Here is an 8,377-nt window from a genome sequence, read left to right as displayed (position 1 = left end):
GCAGGAATGAAGAAGTTCAACCAAACACGAGGAAAAAGACCTTATTTTTTATTATTAAGAAAGAAAAACTATGCTATTATTAGTGCTGGTAAGACAGCAGCATAGTTGGCAGGATGGTCAGGAGCCTTTGTCTCAAAGCACAAGACAAACTATTTCTGATTGATGTGGTAAAGGAAAAACTGCACTGTCTCATGCTGGTGGCTCTGTGTGAGAACCTCTCTGTAGCAGCTTCTTGCAGAGGGAACTGAATTCAGGAAAAGCAGCATCCGCACTGGATGCCTCCAGTTCTTTTGTTGGAAGCTGACAGCAGGTTGTACTGTCAGACTCCAGATCCTGCCATGGATGCAGGATCAGGAAGGATGGATTTTGTCTCCGACTGTTCTGTAAGCAGCAAGCTGCCACACACAGGTCTCTAGTCATGTCATCTGAGTTGGCACAGTGACTGAGGCCATGGGGCTTCTGGAGATAATCCCCTTCTGGAACTGCGGCAGTTTGACAGCTTTGCAGAATGGGGGAATCAGCAATAAACCTCAGTATCTGTAGCGATTGCTCTTTGTGCATTTTTTCCCCTCTCCCATTCTCCAAGTTTTCTCTTGAACTCTACAAGTTTTTGTCAGCTGGAGGGGGTGGAGGGACACATACTGTTCCCAGCAGTGTTTTGTCTCTTAAATTATTGCAAGAGGCAACAAAGATTATGAACCTTGAATGAATGTCATAAGGAGTGTAAAGCAATTCATCTCAAGAGTTCTCAAAATAATTTCATTTCTGGTTGCTTAATGAGTGTTAGAAATTAGTCTTGATATATTAGTGCCTGGGAAAGCAATCTACATAATAGTAATACTAAGTGCTGACTTGGTAATATTGTGAGGAAGATCTACATGGTAAAAGGAGTTTGATAACAAATCTTCAGTGAGGAGAGGGACTTGTCTTACATGACATTACATACCTGAAGGGTGGTCTCTAAATCTAAGCTGACAGAATTTCCTTCATAGTCAGTGTGAGGAGGGGGGTGCCTGCACAGACATGATTCTTCTTGACTAGATCTCTGTGTTAATGTGACTGAAAGACCCTCTGGAAGTGCTTATCTCTGTGTAGATGAAAGCACGTGACTAGTCGAGACAAGAAGACTACAGTTAGCTTTTAGAAGACTACAGTTAGCAGAGGCGTATTGTCCATGTACGTTGGGTCACACTCTGGCTTGAGTCTGAAGTTTTTCTCACCAGGTGGTAAAACTCAGGTTTGGGAAGAAATGGGGAGAGAAGGACGTGCATGAAAGAAACGTGCTTGAGCTTGAGCACTAGTCCTGAAACCAGCACGAGCCACATGACACAAGGAGTTGAGCCCATACTTATGCCCACCAGTGATCCAAGCCATCCAGCCACTGACCCTCGTGGCCTCCCAGTCTGTAAATTCAGACAGTGCTGGGAGTGATGGCTGCAGCATGCTGGCATTCCCCAGACAACTAGCTCTGCCAGCCAGCCAGCTGTGGCAATATGGCTGGATCCTTGCCACACCACCTTCCTGCTGGCTTTGAAGTGACTAGTGACCCTGAGATACCTCGTGAAGAGAGGTTTTGCAATCATAGCTGGAACACTTGCTCTGGGAAAAGCTCATTGTGTGCCTTTCTTCTTGCCTAACTTTCAAGGGCAGGCTGCAGTCTGGATTTTTCTCCTTGCTCTCTCCTATCTATGCTGTACCAATAGCAGTGTACCAAAACTGAGAACACCCATTTGCTTTCTTGCTTTCTTTCTTTCGGTGGAAAGCCAGTGGCCAAATCAGTAGCCACAGTTGCCATTGTATTTTATTTGCAGAAGGCATGCTTGGGAAGATTGGTTGGCTGCAGCAGGCATTGTGTTGTCTGGGATCTGGGGGAATTCAGTCTCTGCAGCTGCTTAATTAGCATCTCCCTGCATAGTAAGTCCACTACCTTTTTCTTTAACTTCATGCATGTTAAACAACACTGAGCTCTTTGCTTCTGCTTTCATTTTTGTGCCGTAGCACAATGTGTTTGCATTTCTAAGAGTCTGCTGGATGTAAGTAAAATACTGCAGGTTTAAATTGATTGCTACATAAGCAAATCAAGGAAGCAGAGTTAACAGTGAAGTTGGGCTCCTCTGTCAAACATGGCTGCAAAGAAAAAGTACCCTTTGAACTGACCTGGCCTGCTTCAGGTGAGGATGACTGCTGTGGCTTGTCAGTCTTGCCGAAGGTTCAGAGTAGGATGGAAGTGGAGCTTGAGGGCCTTTAAAATCCATCTTTGCATATAAGGAGTTGTCTCAAGGGTGCTAAAGGCATGGCTGTCTTCCTCCTTCCTCAGGCTGTGGCAGAGGTGACAGCAGAGCCAGGCTCCGGTGTGGCACCCACCCTTATGCGAGTGCCTGTGAGTGAAGGGCTGCTTAAGCATTGCTAGCAGTGAGCTTTGGAGGGTTAGCCCTGCTGTAGGGCAAGAGCTTGTGGAGAAAGAACCCTTTGGAGGGCTTCTGGCTGTTGGAACAAGTGGCGCCTTTGTCAATGCATGTGTGCTAGGGTTGGGATGTCAGCCTGGGCACGGTGAGCTGCAGCAGTTGGAAAGCCCTGAGATGGCATCTCAGCTGAGAGCAGGCCTGCCATACAAATGTAAAGGTGAGCTGTGGGAGGGCACCTGCAGGAAGACCCTGGCTCCCCACCCCTGCCCTTGGGAAGGGCTGTGTTCCCATCAGCGGCACCCAGGGGCGAGGAGACACAGAGGCACCAGTTGGGCTCCCTGGTCCTGGTAGCAACAGCCCCAGGCAGAGAAGAGGACAGCAGAGGGGAAACTTGGGGAACACAGGCATGAACTGACCACTTGTGGAGGCTGGCGACTGGAGGGGATGGGGCAAAGCAACCTTGTGATTTCCTGAGGAAGCAGGAGCCTGATCTTTAATTCAGCCCTGCCTCAGAAGGGAGGATACTGCATGGTAAAATACACACTTCAGGGTTGTTACAATGATCTTCAAAGCAGGAAACCTCAGTTCAAGCTTAAGATGGCTTTTGCAAGACTAATGAACAGCCATGTTCAGTAATTTAGAGAAGGCGTATGCAAGGGTGGATTATTTATATCTAACTGACCTTTTTTCCAGTTGGTCAAAGAGAAAGTGACAAACACACAGCTCTGAGGAGGGAGGACTTCCTTTGTCTTGCAAAGGTGCACTGATGCCATTTAATGCCTGAATGCAAAGCAATGGGTCTGTAGCTCAGCTGGTAGAAGAACCTCTGGTTTCATCAGTAGCTGTCGTTTAAGGAACATACTGTCTGAAGGCTCCCCAGTTCTTGGGCCACTGGCACATGGGACTAGAGAAAGAAACCGGAGTGTGCTGGTCTTTCTGAGAGGCAGCAGGTCCCTGGAGGCTGTTCCATCATCTACTGGTTTTGAACAAACCTCTCGGACAAAGATGGTTGTGAATCATGTTATACCTTGTTGATCCTTTCTTGCTTACACTTTTATTTTCTAAATGTCTTTTTGGGTTTTTCTCTCAAAGTAATTGGTGTGGGGCAAGACTTGTGATATCTGCTGCAGAGGCACAACTCATGCATGTGGCTGGCCTTCATGATAAAGAGCCTCTACTTAAAGCCAAGTTCCATCAAAAGAAGACTGAAACAGTAAAGCTGCTGGATGTGGGTTACTAAAATGCAGGCAAAAGAGATGCTGTTTTGAAACAATCTTCTAGATCTGGCATCTGTGATATGACATAGCTTCCAGCAGAAACTGCTATTAAATGAATTAAATGAACCTGATACTTACCACTGAATTGATTCTGGTCTTGCTTATTGCTGCGTGGCTGTTGTGCTTCATGTTGGAAGGGAATCTATGCCAATCTTTCAGTAGCAGTTGAATACTGAAACTGAAAATCTGCAGAGCAAGTGATCATAGCAAAAAGCAATAGGAAAAGCTCTTTAAATTGTGGTTTTAAAAAGCAATGGACCTATTAAAATGCTTACTAAGAGACAGGGTTCCAATTTACTATTGCTTTTTTAAACAGTGGTGGTGGATGAGTGTGTATATATTTATGTTCTTGTTTCCTATCCTCAGACAAAAAGATCTGAAGAATTCAAGAAATGTGATGTCAACATAGGACATGTTTTGAAAAGGATGCTTTTACTAAGTACTGTAGAAAAGTTACTTGCTGGGAGCTATATAGAATGCTGATGAAAGGTTTCCTCCAGCTTTATTTTACCTGTAAGCTAAAGGAGATGGTGGGTTGAAGAAAACTCCATAGCAAATTCGTCTTGCCCAGAGCAGAAGCTGAATGAACAGCTTTCAAACAGATCATCTGCTGCTGTGAACCAGGCAACAGGCTCAGTGTGAAACTTTAATCCTGTTCCAGAGGATAGACACAGGGACAGGCTCATTTTGTTTGGAAAAATAAGGCATGGGTGAGGGGAAGGAGGCTGGGGGCATTGAAGGAGATTGGAAAAAATTGAAGCCAAAATACTTCTGTACCAGGAGATAAAGTGGGAAGAGATTTGCTGCTGAAAAATGTGTTGCTTATTCATAGGGGGGGGTTTATTGGGGTATATTACAAATACATGTCTGTTTAGTCCTAAAAAGGAATTAGAGGAGCCCATGAAGGTTGTGTAACCATTTCCATATTAATTGCCTGGTTTGAGAAGCTTAACCCTTTATTAACTATGCTTTGGAAGTGACATTATGTAAGCCGTGATTTCTACTAGAAATTTGACTGGTTTTTGGAAGAAGGCTGGTGGAAAAGTTGTGCTATCTCTTCTTGATCACCAAGATGAGGAGCGTACCTCCTCCTTGCTATCTGGGAGAGGAAGCAGTCACACAGTGTTCTTCTACATTTTGATAAATGTCTCGGCTTCCAGAATAGGTAGGGGTAACCAGTTGGTATGTTAAGTTGTTGATTTGATGGTATACAAAATCTCTTTGAAAAACATACTGAGAGCATGCTTAGTATATTTTGTCTTATGCTTTGTCATCAAGATTTGAAAACATACAGCTCAGAACTTTTTCAGTTGCCAGCATGGTGCCTGTATAGAGAAGTCTGTGTACAGAAGAATACAGTAAAACAGGTGTGAGCCACTCTGAACACATGGCAGTAGATGAAATCCCATAACTGCATTCACAGACATGACTGTAGAAGATGCTGAGTAATGTCAGGAACTGAGAGTGTTCAAGCTTTTGTCTCTGCTGTTTGCCATCGGCAGTCCCATACCTTTCATGACTCCCCACAAACATGGTTATTTTGAGAGGGAGGCAAACTTGCATTTTTACAGATGAGGCTGGTGAAAAGGTGGATGTTCTGCCCCAAGACTGGTGTTGGTTCAAGTAGCTGAGGTCACCACACCTTGGGAAGCAGATGTAAGGCCCATTTTCCTGTAGAAGTCTGATCACAGAATCATAGAATCGTAGAACCATAGAATCACAGAATGGTTTGTGTTGGAAAGGACCTAGTTCCAGCCCCCTGCCATGGGCAGAGACACCTTCCACTAGACCAGGTTGCTCCAAGCCCCGTCCAGCCTGGCCTTGAACACTGCCAGGGATGGGGCAGCCACAGCTTCTCTGGGCAACCTGTGCCAGCACCTCAGCACCCTCACAGGGAAGAATTTTTTCCTTCTTTCTAATCTAAATCTCCCCTCTTTCAGTTTAAAGCCATTCCCCCTTGTCTCGTCCCTACATGCCCTTGTAAGAAGTCCCTCTCCAGCTTTCTTGTCGACCCCCTTAGGTACTGGAAGGCTGCTGTAAGGTCTCTCCTGAGTTTTCTTCAGGCTGATCCATGTTTACATGTAAACTTCTGATTTCTGTACCCCTTGCCGATGACAAAAGCTGGTACACCAGCAAGTTTGGTTATGTCAGAGTTGCAGGCTTCCAGTGCCTTGCAATGACACGTAAGAACAACACCTGCCTGAGGCAAGCTGCCTGAACTTAACAATCTTCCAGCACAACCCCTTCAAAACTGATGAGGAGAAAAGTTAATGTTGTTTGGAGGAAATGCATATTCGGATTGAGAAGCTGGTAGTTTGGAGTTGGGCTCCTTAAATCATTAGGCAGCAAAGATGGAAAAGAAAGTTAGAGAGCTGGGAATGCCACTTGCCATGCCGAAGTGCAGAAAGAGTATCACTAAAACCAGACAGATTAACAAGAGTTAAAGTGTTTGCTGAGAGGGCTATGATTCAAGCATGAAGCTGTTGTTAAGCAGAAATGTTTTGGAGATTTGTGAATGCCCGCTGTAAGAATTATGCTGCTGTAATTAGCAGTCACATTGCAAAAGCAGGAACCATTTGTTGACAGGGGCGAGAAACACCACAAGGCAAATATTTCTTAGACCCTCTTTTGAAAGCTGTGGAGACTAAGCCAGTCTGGCTAATCACCCCCTCTAGCCCTGGATAGAGATGGGAATCAGAAGGGATTTTTGCTGTTCCTCTTGTCACGCACCTTATGGGACACCGAGGGTTGAGCTTTGGCTTCAAATAACACATGGAAAACTTCTCTCGAGTCCTCTCTCCCTTACTGGTGCATAGGAAGTAGTCTGTTCTTTGCCTTCTCAGTGAAGGGGTCCCTGTACCTCCGTACCAGTTACCTCCACAGGTTAGCAAGTGAAGTTCATTCAGATTAGAGCAGTCGGAAGAAACTTCGATTGAGACCCTCCATCCCCAAATATCTTCAACCCTGTGGGCAGTCCAATGCCAGCAAAAAGATTATCAGCCTGTTGGCAGGGGTGCTCAGCCTGATCAACCCTTACAGTTAATTTTACTCCTTTAAGCTGAATGACAGAAGTGCCAACCCCATTCCAGTGGCACTGGAGACCAAGCTGGAGGTAAAGCTTTTATGCGCTGCCCTGGATCTTGCTTACCAGTTTGAATGACCCGATCTGCTTGTGTAGCACACTTCGGCAGTTAGTGGAGAACACCCCAATAGCTGTAGTGTAAGAAAGAGACACAATAAATATTAGTAGGTAGAAGAACCCGAGTTCTTCTCTTTGCCATCCTGCTTCTGGCTGTCCCACTGCCAAAGACTGAGATCTGCACATCAGTCCAGCAATGGCCACTCGGAAAACAGAGTTCAACTTTCTTTCAAACACTAATGCTTCTTCAGGGCAAAGTTAATTGCTCTCTTTCATTTAATGAGGGTCTCCAGTTATAGTCAAAGTATTAGGATGTAAGATAGGCAGAGAAGCTAAAAATTTCAGCCAGGCAGCTTTTATTTCTTTATTATCCTTGCCTGTTCATACTGTCTTCAGCATGGGTGCTCCTTGGGCTTGTTACTGATGATGAATAAGAACAGACTGTGTGGAGATTAACACAGATGGTTGTAGCCTCAAGACTTGATGAGCTGTAACCAAAGAAAATAAATCTCTACGTTCAAGGAGAGCCTTACACAACAGAATTTCATGTGGCTCAGCTGTATTCAAAGTGGAATATTGAAATTGCTGAGCAAAGAATTGACTGGCTCATGTTGTGAATAGCCGTGTTGTATGGGTAAGTTGCTTACCACAGCCTCTCAGATGGAAAAAACTCAACTATGCTGTTTTCTTTTGGGTTAAAACAAACAAACAAACCCATAAAACAAACCCTCTGTGATTCAGAAATCTTTGGAAAAAACCTGTAGTTCATCACAGCAAATGGTGAATTGCAGAGGCAGCACCTCTGAAGATTTTGACAGAGGAACCCTTAACCTCCTGCTACAGAAATTGGTGTAAAAGCTAGAAAATAACTTCTTCTTTCCCTTCAAAATGTCTTTCATGTTTTGTACTCCTCTTGCTTCTGAAAACATGACACAAGGGCAACATTATCATTCAAACTGCTCTTTGAAACCATGGAAAGTCAGTTTTAAAGGAGCAAACACAGTGGAAAACAGCTAAGATGATTGTGTAACCTCTTGCTGACAGCATCTGGGGCTTCAGCAGCTCATGGGAAAACAGGGACAGTTTTCTAGACTAGAGGAAGCTGGGATCCATTGCCATGTTCTGCACTGTGAGTTAATAAACCGCATCTTCTTTTAAACTGATGCAAATTAAATCTCCTTATCAATCAATCATGATACTCAATTCACTTTGTATAGGTTTCAGGCTAGATACAGCTCCCTTAAACAGATGGTTGTGCCAATGGGAATGTCTCAGGCTGTGACTTCCGCTGGGAGGAGGAAAATAATGGAGCATTATATTGCACCAGCTCCCAGTCCGCTCAATTGTTTCATCCAAAGGTAAAGACTGGAAGGGTTTCTGTGTTTTATAGGGAAAGGAGGGAAGGCAGCATACTCTTGAAAAGCCAGTATCTTTCATGTTGGTCTCTGAGGGACCCCATGACCTCACTTCATGACAAATTCTTTCATGGGCTGGAGATTCGGATATCTTGCCTTAATAGGAAGGTACAAAGTACTCTGAAATATTTTTGACCACTC

The 8,377-nt window shown here is 44.6% G+C and overlaps 1 protein-coding gene across 1 annotated transcript in view; it reads left to right on the top strand.

Annotated features, from left to right (window-relative positions):
• Window positions 1–8,377, top strand: part of TMEM241 (transmembrane protein 241) — a gene marked incomplete at both ends in the record, with an annotated part of 65,002 nt that overhangs the window by 54,338 nt on the left and 2,287 nt on the right. The window lies entirely within an intron of this gene.

This window comes from Nestor notabilis, unplaced genomic scaffold (genome assembly GCF_000696875.1).
Source record: "Nestor notabilis isolate BGI_N333 unplaced genomic scaffold, ASM69687v1 scaffold17540, whole genome shotgun sequence".
NCBI classification, from domain to species: Eukaryota; Metazoa; Chordata; class Aves; order Psittaciformes; family Psittacidae; genus Nestor; species Nestor notabilis.
Note: the sequence above shows the minus strand (reverse complement) of the source record. Positions and strands in the feature narration are given on the sequence as shown.